We start from the raw sequence: 15,441 nt of genomic DNA, 5'->3' as shown, positions 1-15,441 counted from the left end.
TTTTGATATATTACAAGATCTCTGGATGGAGGGCAATGCTGTAGATTTGCCTAATCTTCTAGGGGAATCTATTTTTGATATCAATACATTTGGTAAAGGGCAAAGGAAGACTTATTTAAAAGTTAATTTAACCTTTTTTCCAATTAACCGGAGGAGTCCAGCAATTGATATTTTTTGCAAAACCACCTTTCAGGATTTAAAAAAAAAATCTGTGTTGGATCAAACATTCATCAGAATCTGGGTAATGGGAATATGACTAGAGGAAAAGGGAAAGCTCTGAGAAAATAAAATACCCATTGTTATTAAATAAGTAGATGGGGGGTTGTTTTACTTAATAGAGATGATTATATCTCTGAGGCATATAAGCAGTTGAGTGATCCTAATTTCTATTTGGCCCTTGAAAGAAATCCTATGAATGAATATAAAGATCAACTAAAGAGTCTATTAGAGGAGGCACTGGCCGGGGGAGTGATTTCCAGAGATGTTTGTCCCTTTTTATTTATTAAGCATCTCATTACACCTATTTTTTTAACCTACCTAAGATTCATTGCATTCAGATGAACATGAAAGAGATGTAATAACGACAAAAAGAGATAATTGGGTTCCATTTACATCAACATTTAATCGTAAATCATATCAGATTAAAATTTTTTTTAGCAAGAATTTCTGTATTTTGAAAGAAGATCCAGTCATTAATTAGATTAGAAGAGAACGTCCTCAAATTACTTTTAAGAAGAACACCAACTTAGAAACATTTCTAGCACACAGTAAGATTAGAACTATAATGGAGAAAGAGGCACAAAAGAAAGGAGCTTGGCTCTCTAAAAAACTGACAAGGTGTTTTAAATGTGGAAAATCTATTTTTTTAACATGGAAATATATTGTAATAGGATGGATTCAGTTACCTCATCTGTCAATATTATTATTACAGTAGGGAAAACAGAACATACATAAAACAAGGACATAGAAGGCAAACAAAATAAATGCAGAATTTAAAACAAACAATATGGATAACCCTGATCATTAGAGAACTTACGTTCTATGTCGAAGAGGGCACAGCTGAAACAAGAGGAGAGAGTGTGGCTTTGAGTGGCATTGTGAGGGTGTATTAGTGTGAATAGTATCAAAAGGAATGCCAAGGAGCAGGAGATTGCCATAGTCAAGATGAGAGATGATGAGAGAATGGATAAGAGATTTGATACCATGTTGAGTAAGAAAAGTGCTTATTCTGGCAAAGTTTTTAAGATGCAATTGACAGAACTGGGAGACAGTGTGGATGTGAGGAATTAAGCAGAGGGTGGAGTCAAGTATAACATCAAGGCAGCAGGCTTGGAAGAATGAGGAATTGACAGTGAGGAAGATTTGAGGTGAGGTGGTGATTCTGGCAGGAGAGAAGATAATAAGCTCTGTTTTGGATATGCCGAGCTTTAGGTAGCATTGGGACTTCCATGAGGAGATAGCTGAAAGACAGTTGGTTACACGAGATAGTACAGAAGTGGAGAGGTCAGGGGAAGAGGTATAGATTTGGGTGTCATCTGCAGAGAGGTGGTACTGGAGGCCAAATGAGCAAATTAGTGCTTTAAAAGAAGAGGTGTACAATGAATAAGGTAAAAGGACAAGAATGGTGCATTGTGGGCATCCAACAGATAGTGGGAATGGAGTGAAGGATGTGCCAGAGGTAGAAACACTAACTAAGCTGTTCAATAGGTAGGAAGTGAACCAGGAAAGAACTTTGTCATAAAAGTCAATGGAGTAAAGGGTGTAAAGGAGAAGAAGGTGATCAGCAGTATCAAAATCACCAGAGAGGTTGTCACGAATGTCCAGCCTGACTCAGATACAGCAATCTGAACAGTTGGCTGTAACTGGCATCACCTTAGTCACCTAGCAATGAATACACCTTTTCTGCCATCATGAAGGATTTACTATGGTGTCCAAAACCACTTATTAATGTTTCACACTTAACTCACATACACATGTAGCATGAGCCTTTCTGAGCTTTGTAAGTTCACAAAGAATCACAGAGAATACACTACATCAAATTTATTTAATCTGAAAAATGTTTCCAAGGCTTAGTTACAAAAAAGTTAATAAGACATACAATACGTTGCATAAATAAGTTTCAGATAATAAAATAGGAAATGAAACCAGAGTCACTACTTACTAGTTAAGACTTGGGTGTGTGAGGAAACACAATTGAGAAATATGAGACATTTCAGTCTTGATAGTCCCCCTCATGAAAATGCACTCTGTAAATGTCTGAAGCAGAATATTTTAAACCCTTCTTACAGGCTCTTTACCCCCACCTTAGAAATTAAATTTTCAATTAGGTTAGATTGATTCGCAAAATGACACAGAGTTTCCGAAATGAGTTATGGATGTCCTGAGATATGGAATGTTCACAGGGCCTGAATGCTCACCTCTGTTCGTTCTGCTGGGCTGGTCAGGTCCACATCTTCTGCTTACAAAAACTCCTCAGAGATGCTTATCTATCCCTGTATCTGGCTAATCTCAAAAGATTATTGACACTTGCATAGGTTTATACTCATGTCATTTAGCAAAGAACACGTTGGTTACATACAATATACATTGTCATACCTGAATATTAAGGGGAAATAACAGTAGTATGTAATCGTCACACCTCCCGCTAAACCTAGGACATGGAGAACTATGAGCTGTCACTGTCTCTCCTGCCCATTCACCACTTGTGCCCCTTGGCGCGAGAGGCCATCTGCGGTTCATGTTCTGTGCTCTTCGGGTGCTGAATGGTGATGTTATATAGTTGCAAAATTAAACTCCATCTTAAAAGCTTACCATTATCCCCAGAAACTCTATTTAGTCAGTTTAGAGGATTATAGTTTGTAATAATGCTGAAATCCTGTTCATACAGGTAGGGCTGTAGCTTTTGCAGTGCCTATACTATGGCTAAGCACTTTTGTCAATGATAGCATATGCCACCTTCTGGGGGAGTAGTTTTCTACTTAGGAAAATGATAGGGTGCTCCTCTGCACTGTCACCTGGCTAAGGACAGCTCCTAGTCCATAGCTAGATGCGTCGGTCTGAATTATAAATCTCTGTTTGAAATCTGGGGCCTGTAGCACAGGGGACTGGGCCAGAACAGATTTCAAAGTTGTAAATGCATTTTCACTATCCTCTGTCCAATTAACCATCTGCTGTGGTAATTTATTTTTGTAGTTTCTAGTGAACTTCCCTCCACACTTGCAGGGGTTAATGCACAGCTCCTCTGTGCTGCTCTCCGGGTCACTACTGCTAATACATTTGATATATTTTCACACTTTGGATCACCTTCAGAATTGGGCACATGTCAATCGATCTGACTACCTAAAACATTAGCAGACATAGTATCACATTTAGGCACAATCGCACACATTTTGCCTTCATCAAATTCACAACCCAAGAGATTTAAAATGTTAGTCTCTCCAACAAGAGCATAATCATCAAACACATTGGCACATAATCCCTCCCTCTGCATCACAGGTACTTCCCATTCAGAGAATGGGAAGGGAATACCCAAACCAAATACAGAGGGTTTAAGCGATAAATAATGAACAATCATTAAGAGTTATCAATCTCTCAAAAAGAAATTTATCAACAACACAACTCCAAGTACTCGCAAGAGGCTTATCATTTGCACCGACAAGCTACCCAAATAGATTCCAATTGGAGAAAGATATTTTTCTCTACATTAGAAAACTACTTTTATATAAGCATTTCAAACTTAGAGAAAGAGAAAGTGAACAGTTGTCAGAATCAAACTATGTAAGTCAGCACACAACACAGGATGGAGCGATTATCAGGATTCTTGAAGAATTACAACAAGAAAGTGTATCAGGATGATAAAACTGAAATGAATAGAAAACTGACCAAGAAGTCTTCTTTTTGTCCTCAAATAACTCTTTGTCCTCAAATACAAGTTTTTTTAAACCTTGTGTCACAGGATTTTGACCAATTAATAAAATGCACTACATATAAAAAATCCAATTTGAATAATAAAAAATTCAATGCTCTGAAAGAAATACAAAATTGGACAAATATTGTGCTTTAAAGTTCCGATAAAGGAGGAAATAACGTTATATGCCCGAAAGAGGAATATTTAAATGAAGCCTACAGACAATTAAATGACACAACATGCTACCAAAAATTAATATTTAACCCTACTGCCAAAGTTTTGAGACAGTATATGGCAATGGTGTCATAAATAAGAAAGACCTTTGGGTGGATACTCCAAAAACAGCAACTTTCTATTTACTTCCTAAAATTCATAAAAACGGAAAAAAAAAAAGCCTCCCGGAAAACCAATTGTATCCGGAACTGATAATTTAACAGAAAAAGCGAGTATTCATGTGGGTACATATTTATGGGAATTTGTCACCACTCTGCCCTCCTATATAAGAGATACAATGGACGTTTTGGGAAAACTGCAAAATTTAAATCTAGATGCCAACTCTTGGCTATGTACAGTGGATGTGGAATCACTGTATACCTGCATACCACATCAGATAGGCCTTGAAGCAGTTAGATATTTTCTGCAAACGAAAACGAGCTGTGATCATAATAAATTTATCCTGGACCTATTACAGAGGGACTTAAATAAACTGGAGGATTGGGCGGCCAAATGGAATATGAGGTTTAACACAGATAAATGTAAGGTTATGCATTCAGGGATCAAAAACAAGAACACAATCTATAAATTAAATGAAATTAATTTAGGAGAATCTATAATGGAAAAGGATTTGGGAGTACTCATAGACAGTAGACTTAGCAATAGTGCTCAATGTCAAGCAGCAGCTGCAAGGGCAAACAAAGTATTGGCATGCATAAAAAGGGGCATAGATGCAAGGGAAGACAGTGTAATTTTGCCACTGTATAAATCGTTGGTAAGACCTCATCTTGAATATGCAGTACAGTTCTGGGCACCACTCTATTAAAAAGATAATTTGGAACTAGAAAGGGTTCAGAGAAGGGCGACAAAATTGATAAAGGGTATGGAGTCATTAAGTTATGAGGAAAGGTTAGCCTGTTTAGGCATGTTTACTTTAGAAAAGAGACGTCTAAGGGGAGATATGATTACTATGTACAAATACATTAGGGGTCAATACAGAGAGCTTTCATGGGAACTTTTTACCCCAAGGACCATACACAGGACACGTGGTCATCCCCTAAGGTTAGAGGAGAGGAAATTTCTCAACCAGCAAAGGAAGGGGTTCTTTACATTAAGGGCAGTCAAGATATGGAATTCATTGGCAGGGAAGGTTGTGATGGCAGATTCAATAGATATGTTTAAGAAAGGGTTAGACAAATTTTTAGCGGAAAGGTGTATCCAGGGATACGACAGTTAATTAAAATGAAGGATAGTAGTGGATATAGGGTAAAAATAGGACTGCAATATTGAGTCTGGGGGGATTTTCACAATTGAAACAGATTGGAGGTTGCTTACTCTGGATCAATTTCAAATGTAAGTGCAGGATCGCAGGAGATCCAAAATAGGTTGAACTTGATGTACTGGTGTCTTTTGTCAACCTCATCAACTATGTTACTATGTTACTATGTATGTATTAAGACTTATACTCACTAAAAACTACTTTGTGTTCAATGAGAATTTCTACCTCCAATCCCATGAAACAGCAATGGGCACAACATGTGCCCCCACCTATGCAAATATTTATTTGGGGTGGTGGGAGCAGGAGATGGATTTTATTCCGAAAAATGAAAAATATACTCAATTTGTAACTTTATGACTTTGTTTCATATTGATAATTTGGGGTGGCAACCAAAATCAATTTCATGATATCATTTCCATACTAAGCGCAAATGAGATTAATTTGAAATTAACCTCAGAAATTAATTCTCAGCAAATTACTTTCCTCAATTTAAATATATCAATGTCATATAAAAATGAATTGTTGACAGACATACACAGGAAATCAATTGCAACTAATAGCATCCTGTATGCTGAAAGCTCTAATTTACCTGCAACCAAACGAGCAGTACCAAAAGGCGAATATCTCCATATCAGGCGCAATTGCAGTGAATCCTCTACATTTGTACAATGATCTGTGGAATTAAAAGATAGACTGACAAAAAGGGGATATAGCCAACAACTGTTAAAGAAAATCTATAATGAGACCAAAAAAAATTGACAGGGATAAACTTCTATTCCCAACAAAGAAACTAAAATCAGATAACAAACAAATAAGATTTGCCGGTACATTCAATTGTCAATGATGAGAAATTAGAGGCATCTTACACAGACCTAAACATATTTTAAAGATGGACTCAGATCTCAAGAAGTCATCAGTGATCCTATTCCAATGAGCTGGAGATGATCTAAAAATTTAAAGGATTTACTCACTAGAAGTCATTTATCAAACAGAGATAACTCAAAAGGATATATGACCATAACTGTAGGATTTTTTTCCTGTGGTACATGCAAAGCATATAGATATACCATCAAAACAAAATCTTTTAATGACAGGTATCAAAAAACACACACCATTAAAACATTTATCAACTGCAATACTCCTGGAGTAATTTACTGTTTGAAATGCACCTATAACCTTCAATATGTAGGGATAACTAGTAGACCATTAAAACAATGGCTACTGGAACACATTGGAAACATTCGAAATTGCAAAACAGATACTCTCCAATTAAAACCATTGACTATGGTTGCTAAGCATTTTTTGAAGGAACACCAATGTAATCCAAATGATTTGACAGCATTTGCTTTAGAAAAAAAATATCTTAATATAAGAGAAGATGAAATTTAAAAAAGAACTGCTAAAAAAGAAACAGAATGCATATTTTTTCTCAATACAATCAGCCTTCATGGACTGAATGAGAATAATAACTTCATGGTATTTATATAACCATTCCTTTTTTTTCCCTTTTCATTGTTTTTCACTTTTTCTTTTTTGTATTATTGTTTTATAACTTTAAATTATTATTGACATGTTATAATGTCATCTTAACATCACCCTATATAAATTATTGATGTAACACCTTCATTCATACATTTCTTCACCTCATTATTTATTTAAAGGAATATTTTTATTATAATTTTCCCTTTTTCCTTGGTCACCTTTCACATATGATTAGTATATAATCAATTATTATAATTGTGAAATTATATGGTTTAATAATACTCAGCACCCAGTGATTTAACTAAAATAGTGATATTCATTAAATTATCTTGATGACTATTCAATGTCATAATGTATGTTTTCTAAATTGCATGCTCTTAATTAATGAAATATGTATTATCCATTCAATATTGTGCACTTAGTGAATATAATAAAACAATAATATTAACTTGGTTACTTAAAAGATTATTTTATGCTATAATATATGTCCTTGAATAAACATGCTCTTTAAAGTATGATCCATAATGTGACCCTTCTAAGTTTAATATAGCAGTCTGATATACAACACCCTTATGGATTACTTACAGAGCTAAATTTACTGCAAGATGTTTTATTTCCTCTTTTTGAATGAAATATTTATTATTTATGTTCTTTTAAGAACTCTTGTATAAATCCTGGCAGCACGGTGGCTAAGTGGTTAGCACTTCTGCCTCACAGCGCTGGGGTCATGAGTTCAATTCCCAACCATGGCCTTATCTGTGGGGAGTTTGTATGTTCTTCCAGTGTTTGCGTGGGTTTCCTCCGGGTGCTCCTGTTTCCTCCCACACTCCAAAAACATACTGGTAGGTTAATTGGCTGCTATCAAAATTGACCCTAGTCTCTCTCTGTCTGTCTCTGTCTGTGTGTGTCTGTGTGTGTGTTAGGGAATTTAGACTGTAAGCTCCAATGGGGCAGGGACTGATGTGAGTGAGTTCTCTGTACAGCGCTGCAGAATCAGTGGCGCTATATAAATAAATGGTGATGATGATGATGATGATGATGATGATGAATTCCTGAACTAAATTTATGTCATATTAAATTGGTATGCCACAATCTACTGCATTGAATACATTAAGTAGCCACAGACTTTCTATTTGACAACAACGGGTTAAAAATTGAATTCTTCTTATCCAATCCAACATTAGCAAATCTGATTGGTTCTTTGAACTTTACAAGCCTCCTTTTTTATGTCAGTCAATTTGCCTTGACAAAGCTTAAGAGTGCAACCTGAGTTGGCGTTCTTTGCTATGCATGACTAATCCATTATCAGATATTTACTTAATTTGAATTAGAACCTTATCAGCTTTTTGGTAGGACATTGTGCCAACCCCAAGCAAGAAAACTTGACAGGTAGTTAGCAATTAATGTCCTGTCACTGAATGTTTATTTACCTTTTTTATTTAACCTGCTTAACAACTAAGCTATGCCAGAGCTCTGATTATCTTACTATAGCCTGTGTATACTATTTGCTTATTCCGAACAGTACTATATTAGGAGAATCAAGCAATAGTAGCTCTGTTATAATCTAAACACCTAACAACTTGTCATGTCAGCTGGATCTAAAACCAAATGTCCGGCAGACTCCCGAAATTCAGGTAGGTCTCCCGGGAAAGCAGGCAAATATCCCGCAAATGGCATCTGCTCCTTCAACTTCATTGTGAGTTGACCTGGTAGATTTTGTACAAGAGGGTGGCAATATTTGTGAGGGTAGCATTTAAAGTGGTCAGTTGGAAGTCAAATTTGTCCTCCATACGGGTGAGGGTTGTGAAAATTTCACCAGCATGTATGTCAAAGGACTGAGTGTCAGATTCAAAATGGTGAATTATGTGCGCCAGTGTCTGCTGCCTCAAGAGTCGTGCATCCTCACCCCGGAGGGCCTCCTCATCACAGGCAATCACCCCCACTACTGGAATGTCTACAGACACCTCCCCCGCCTCACATTCTGTATATAGAGAAAAATAAATAAAATAATAAATTACCTTCTAAACTTAGCAACCTCAAAAAATGCTCAGTGCACAAATGTTAATTCTGGCCAATTGTGATGCATCCATTTTGACGATTAAGACTACAGGGAATTTAGCAATAAACATGCCTTGGTATTCCAAACTAGCAGCCATGTCTATCAAGTATATATGGTTAGGAAATAGCCATATTTATGTTTGGATTTAGATTGGAACAACAGATTAACACATTTTAAAATCAGTGTGGACATTTCATTCCCTATTATGTAGTGCACAAACAGAGTATGACTGGAAAGGTTGCAATAAGGCATATACTGATAGAGGTGCCACATGTTCCTAAACACAACATAAACATTAACAGACAGAAATATGAAATATTCCTCATGTACCTAGAGGAGATAGCGCCTTTGTTAGGGGTGGGTCACAGCCTGTATCAATTCGGCCCACCCCAACAAGAGACTCCTTGGAAATGGTGACACTTGCACTCTCCTCTATTGGTGTTAGGCGCAGGTCTTCAGGTGGACCCCACAGGTTTGCTGAGTGCGTCTCCTTTTGTTTGTTATTTTCTTCTTTAATTTTTGCATATAGTCAGCCCAGCTGCCGAAATTTTAATACCATATTAGCCTTCAAATGGTGTGACAGACAAAAACATGGTACATAATAGTGTCAATGTACTATTTACACACAGAAATCACACTACAACTACACTGTTAAATGTGTGCGCTTTTTCCTGGGTGGATAATGGACCGAAAGTGACCTGTAAATTTGTAAAAGTACACTTTGAGCCCACCATGGGCATTTCATAGTAAAAAAAAAAGGTCTTGACAGACAAATGACTTACACAGGCACAATATGTGTCAAGGTCACAGTCTTCAGACTTGTACTATGTTTCGAGACATCAAAATGAAATTGTAGTTTAGAACAAGCAATTTCATAGTACCGTTTCTGGACTTCATGGGTTATACGGCGACACGGAGCTATGGCGTTCACTTGATTAGTGACCTCTTCCCATACGCAGGATTTCTCAAAGGCGGCAAGTCGTCTGGTGCTTGAATGAAATTTTTTCACCACTTGTTCCACAAGCACCTGTAATTCCCGCTCAGTAAAATTAAGGCGGCGTCTGGTTCTTTCCACTGGACCGGGGGTCCAGCTGGACCCAGCATCAGACATTATTAGCTATAATAGAAATGGAGTGTGAACATTGACAAATCAAACACTCATGTTAAACTTTGCAAATTTGAAAACCCCTTAATTGACTTTATTGCATGCTTAAGCTAAACAATGCATTTCTCAGACTCCTACATAATTTGAAAGTACACGCACATTAATATATAAATTCTTGTGCTTTCTAAATATACACCTGTAACTTATAAAACAGGTAAAAAAGGGGGTTTAGGGAAAGCCACAGAATCATCATTTGCAAAACACTTCCACTACTCAGTTATGCCTTGATTACATTGTTACTCCCACGATAGGTTTTGAAAGCAAATACTTTTAAAAATGGGCAAATGCAATACCAGAAAAGAGAAAAGTAGTGATTAACCAAAACAACAACAGTTAAAAAGTCCACACAAGAAAGTTTGCTAACTTTATAGATCCAGGTGTATGTAATTTAGATTAGCCGCAGACACTTCCCGAACAAGTGTAACAGGCCTCAAACCCCTTCTGAGGCCCAGATAAATGAAGCTCAATTGGACAGTTTCCATTCTTATCACTAACTAATCTGCAGGGTTTGAAGCACAGAGAACTCCCCAATATCGAAGTCAGATTCCTGAGCAGAGCAAAGCTATGGCACCAATTTGCTTATAAATATAAGGAGTGGGCAAAAAAGAGGCATAAGGATGATTGAGAGTGTAGACAATATTGTACATACATGCTTTTTGTCCACCAAAGATAGTGGCTATATACATTTTAATTAATCAGACCAACAATGCTATAGTCTGCTTACTCCTGGGTTTTGATTTGGAAACCCATTGGCAGAGTGTTGCTATAAATGTGACTCTTTGCCTGTGCATATAGAGCAAAACCACACTATTTGAAAGTTGCTAGCACAGTAACATTGCTTTATGCCTAACAAGTTTGGTTCCTATTCTGAAGCAAAAATGTTCTATCTATTGAAACATATCACATGACATAGTACTTACTGTAATAATGTTTTTGAAGTCACAAAAACAAATAGCATAAAGTTCCTGCGACCAAACATTCGGTAATGAGCAGGAGTGAAGGAAGAGTACAGGTGCGTTTAAATCCAGATTTTATTGCGAGGCCAAATGTACGAGTACTCGTCTCATCGCTCCGTTCTCCACGTTTTGGATTGCTAGGACAGGCAGCCATTTTACACACGGGTGTAGGAAAGATCCGTGTGCGACGTGAGCTCGCCCATACGTGCTCAGATAACCAATCAGAGCGCAGAGTATTGCAGAGTAGGTTTAGGAGAGTAAAAATGAGCTCTGCGGTTTTCGCCCGAAGGGAGTTGCGGGTGCTGACCGAGGGCATGGACAGCATTCCCTCGGGAAGGTACATCAGTAATGAGATGAAGTTGCAGACCTATCTTAGTGTCTGCAGATATCTCCGGTTGCGATTTAATAGGCAGCGGACGGTTATCCAACTACAGCGTCGCTGGAGTGACCTTCGCCGCCGTCAACCACAACTCTTAAATGAACTCAGGGAGGAGAGTAGGAGACGTGAGTTATCTATTATTCACATAAGTTCGTCTTTAAACATACTTGGTTTCATTTTAAAAAATCTTTAACCAAAATCATATGACATGTCCTACATATCAATCTTCCTCCAGACTAGAAATGTAACTCGCCCTCCATGCTTTTTCCGCAGTCTCATAATTTTTGTGGCTGAACATTTACTTTCCTTAATGATTGAGGGACAAACTCCAGACCATTAAGGCAGGTTTTGTATTTCAACTCTTGACCCCAGTGCTGTGAGGCAGAAGTGCTACCCACTAAGGCAACTTGTTGAATTTACCTTAAAAACATTTATAATATTACAGTGGCAGATGTGTTATATTGCAAAAAGAATTAAATGCCATCTTTGTAAACAATGTCCACGATCACAATTGCCCTTAGATGATTTTCACATATTTGCATTTCCAAACATAGATACCTACTGTATTATATGTCCCTAGTCAGTCATTCATTATCTGGCATTTTGAATTCTGATGTGCCCCCCAAAAATGACTATTTGTCAATTACTGAGTAAAACTGAGACAGTCCACATCTCCTAAGCCTAAAGCAAACATTGTTACAGGCCATGTATAGGTGATGTATGTCTGTCATGTTTCTCTCCTTTTGGTAAAGAATAGCTTTATTTGTGTTGATTCACAATGCCTGATCACAATATTATCTGACTACATCTGTATAATTGTTAACCAGTTTGATTTTGGAACAATACACTTATATGTTATATTTATTCTAACAGACCGTAGATGTCGTGAAAGAAGTGAAGTGGAGGAAGAGTGGAGGCTGAGGATGAGGAGGGGCCAGAGGCAGTGGGGGAGGCCTGAGGAGGAGGAGGGGCCAGAGGCGGTGGTGGTGACTGAGGGACTGAGGAGGAGGAGAGGCCAAGGCAGGGGTGACAGCTGAATCGGGGGCACTGCTCTGTGGCATAATAACTGGTGGCACTACTGTGTGGAATAATATGAATTTAAGGTACTACTGTTTTGCATAATTAGAATGTTTATTTGTCGGTCCCATTACTATTAATATTATGTTGATAATAAATATCATATAAGTATCATGTAATATAATATAATATAATTATCAGAAAATAAGATTTTGTTTTTTATAATATATATATATATATATATATATATATATATATATATATGCACACCTGGCACACCTGGGCTTGACTAGATTTTAGCTGACACTCTGATGGAATAAGGTTTCCAACCCTTGCTTTGGTCCGTGACCGGTTATCAACTTGTCCTTCATTTTCCAACTTTTACTAAGGACAGGCAAACCTTTGGCAAATGTAATTCCTATTGTGAGTGCTTAACTTTGTGCCACGGGAGAGGCATGTGTGGTTATAAAATTACTTTGTGGTAGAACAGAAGTGCCCCTTACAAGTTATCTGACCTTCTCCCTGGGCTCATTCCCATCTTTCCCAGACTGTCGCCTTTCTTCTGTCCATGGGTGGGTCATTGAGACTAGGTTTAGCAAGGTCATTTAAAAAAATACAAAACATAACTATGCTGATGTATGAAAAAAGAATATCCCATTAAAACAGGGCATTTTGTGGGTATTAATGTCCATGGTGGCAATCCCTTTAATATAGCCATGCATGTATGGCAATGTACTGAGGTAATATAAGATACATTTTGTATTTCCCACCACAAATTATCACCTCCTCATTCCCAATGCCTTAAATTTCATTCTGAACCTTGCATTTAATTGTTAGCTAAACAGTTTTACAATTTCTAATTAAAATAATATGTGCTCCTGATTGTAGTAGATACTTTATAAAGTACAGGCAATAAGCTTGTTCCCAAAGTTTTTACATATCCATATCAACATTTGCCTAAATGCAAAAACCCTAATTTATCTACTTTTAATTATTTTGCAGAAGACTAACAGTAAATATACTAAAAACAAAAGGGACAGATCAGTTGCCTAAGCAAGTTGGACATTTGAAAAAAAATTCAGAATGGATATTCGTAATTACTTTGGCAAACAAGGCGGAAAGCAGTCACAACCCCTTGTACCCCAACCAAGTGAGGAAAGTGAAACTATGGCCGTAGCACTTGATTCACCTGAATGTGTACTAGACAGCGGTGATGACAGCAAATATCCCTGCACAAGTTCCTATAGGCGTGAGGAGGATGACCAGGCAGAGCCTTGCTCTGGTAATAGAGAGGAACAAGATGAAACACAAAGTGTGTCTGCCAAAAAGAAAAATACTATTGGGAATTTACACCGCATGTAACAAAAACATATCCAGTGTTAAAGAAATCCATACGGGTTGATATTACATGTATTCGTATTGCATTGTTAATTCTTTAAGACCTTCAATAAACACTTGATTTAAAAAATAAAAAAAAAAGAGAAATCCATACGGGGAAAATATTTTGCTTACTGCATTGTCTGTAAAAGTGATTTTGATATGAAGCACAGTGGGCTGAATGACTGTAAATGCCATATTTAAGGTCAAAAACACAAAAAAATATCAGATGCTTGTGAAATAAGCCAAAAAATGGAAACCTTCCTACATACTTCACATGACGAAAATGAAGTAATTTGGGCAGAAATGTTTTTTTACTGGCTTTCTTATTGAGCATAATATCCCTATTTTGGCATCTGATCATGTAAGAAAATTGATGAGAGCTATGATGCCGAATTCAAGTGAGGCTGCCGTGCAAAAATATGGTTGCGGTTGAACCAAATCTTCTGCAATTATTAATCATGCTCTCGCTCCACACTGCACCCAACCGGTCATAGAAGCATTAAAGCATTTACTATTTACTTTGGCACTAGATGGTGGAGATGAATCAGAGGAGAAATGATTTCCTATATTGGTGTTCTATTTTGACATTAATGGAAAGGTAAAGCCCAGGTAAAGTTTTAGATCTTATTTACTACAACAACACCACGAGCATTAATATTGTTAACGCAGTTGATGAGGTATTTCAAAGACATTTTATTCCATGGAAAAACAGCATCGATGTGTGTTTGGATAATGCCTCTGTAAACATGGGAAGACTCAGGCCTGTAAAGACTTTAATTCAAGGGAAGAATCCTACAGTCTTTACAGAAGGTTGCCCATGTCATCTAGTTCACCTAGCTGTAAGGAAAGGAAACAATGCCCTTTCATTTTATGCAGATGCTTTTCTCTACAAACTTACCAGCTACATCAGGTTCAGTGCTAAAAGAGTTCAAACTCTAAAAGATATGAGTGAGTTTGTGGAAGTCGAGTATTCAAAAATACTGAAACATTGGGTACCCAGGTGGCTCAGTATGCATCCCTGCATTGAGAGAGTGCTTAAAATGTTTCCTGCTTTCTAATCTGAAGACTGTGAGAAGAATGCAAGAAGCAGAGTTCTATGTGAAACGTTTGAGGATGCAACAACATAGTTGTACATTTTGTTCCTTCACTCAGTGCTTTACTTCAGTATCATTCCCTTTTTATCCACAAATTGCACGAGTGCTTACTGGATTTATACAGGTTATTGTTGTTGAAGTTGGTCAAACCAAACATAATTAAAGACACTGACACTTTTGAAAGACTTCTGGGCATTGATTTTTGTGACCCAGGCATGCAAATGGGGGACAGAGAATTATTTATTGGCTTTACCCCTAGAAACTACATAATGACCTGCTCTTCTTTAGAGCCAAAAGCAGTGAGAACGTTTTTCAGGAAGTTAGAGAATTTTATTGTTCTGCTCTAACATGTATGAAAAATAAGTTTCCCTTTAGTGATAATGTAGTAATGGCAATAAAAGTTTTTGACTGCAGAAAATGCATAGAAGCAAATTTCGAAGATATTGAAATACTGGCACAACGTTTCCCACATGTGGTAGAAATTTCAGTGATCCAAAAGTTTCATGAAGA

Source organism: Mixophyes fleayi, chromosome 8, assembly GCF_038048845.1.
Source record: "Mixophyes fleayi isolate aMixFle1 chromosome 8, aMixFle1.hap1, whole genome shotgun sequence".
Classification (NCBI taxonomy): domain Eukaryota; kingdom Metazoa; phylum Chordata; class Amphibia; order Anura; family Limnodynastidae; genus Mixophyes; species Mixophyes fleayi.
Note: the sequence above shows the minus strand (reverse complement) of the source record.